Source organism: Penaeus chinensis, unplaced genomic scaffold (assembly GCF_019202785.1).
Source record: "Penaeus chinensis breed Huanghai No. 1 unplaced genomic scaffold, ASM1920278v2 CTG_4899, whole genome shotgun sequence".
In the NCBI taxonomy this organism is placed as follows: Eukaryota; Metazoa; Arthropoda; class Malacostraca; order Decapoda; family Penaeidae; genus Penaeus; species Penaeus chinensis.
The window spans coordinates 135,787-137,500 of NW_025918288.1; positions in this window are offsets into that span (position 1 = coordinate 135,787).

The following is a 1,714-nucleotide window of genomic DNA, read 5'->3' on the forward strand; positions in this document are numbered from 1 at the left end:
CTGTACAAAATTCACGTTTAAATCTTCCTCAAATTTTGCTCAGGCAGTATTTTATCAACGGATTGTGCTTACAAATAGTATTTTATGAAGTGGAAAAATGTTGCACAATTGACAGCAGCTCAGTGGAAAGGCAGCTTTGTGGTCCACAAACTTTCGACACGTGTTAGTAACGGAACCTTAACCCATTGCCGCCGGGGAAAATTTAATTTTCAAAATGGGGAAAATGCTGTGCTCATTTTCTATAATTTTTGTGAAATGTCTCTGCAACGTAGATGGCACAATTAGTAGATCTTGAGAACTTACCTGATTTCACCTTTCCTTGAATGGGCCGGAAAACTGTATTGTTTTACTTAGTGCTCTGGATAACGATGGTGTTATTTTTATCATAAACGTTATAATTACTATAATGTTATAAATATTCGTAACAGCAAAATAAGATAACGTAAAATATTTTTGTAAATCATAGAAAAGGGTAAACGGGCGAGACAGGCAGTACATGTAATTGGTTCATTTGTGACTTAATACAAGTGTAGCCATCTATGTGTATAAACAATCAAACAAGAAAACCCCAGTGGGCATGGCATACATGTACATGTCATGCCCGTTGGCATTGGGTTACTGATGGTTGATGTCAAATATGGAAGCAGTTGAAGATGTGTACTTGCTATTGAAATGTAAGGTGGAATCTATTGGCCCTTGTCTGAGTGCCAAATTTATCAGAGGCCATGGCGATCACTTCATGTCGGATCAATTGTAGTTGTTTACAATAGACCATGAACTATATGAATTAGGTATTTCTTTTATGACTTATTTGCTCATTGTTTGAAGATGTTTATTTCGTGCAGTTAAGGCAATTAACTAATGCTATTATTGAATTGCATGAAAATTATATCATCGATCCTTTCTTTGCGTGTCATTGACGTGGTATTATTTCTAGTGGTAATATATATAAATATAAATATAAATATATAAATATGTATAGAAATATATAAATATTTATATGAATATATATATATAAATGTATATATAATTACATATAAGTAATTATATATATATATATATATATATATAAATATATATGTATATATAAATATATTCATAAATATATATATATGTATAAATATATGTATAAATGTATATATATATATATATATATATATATATATGAATATATATGTATATATATATATATATATATATATATATATATATATATATATATATATAAATATTTATATATATAAATATGTATATGTATAAATTTATATATATAAATATATATATATGTATATATATATAAATATATATATGTATATATATATATATATATATATATATATATATATGTGTGTGTGTGTACATGAATATATATATTTATATAAAGATATATATAAATATGTATATATATAAATATATATATATATATATATATATAAATATATGTATATACAAATATATATATATATATATATATATATAAATATATATTTATATATATAACTATATATATTAATATATATATATAATATATATACAAATATATATATGTATAAATAAAAATATATATGAATGCTATACCCACTGTTAGTACTTGTTTGATTGTTTTAACACATAGATGGCAATGAGCCAGTTACGGGTACTGCCTGTCTCGCCCATTCACCCTTTTCTTTGATTTACAAAATATTTTACGTTATCTTATTTTGCTGTTACTAAT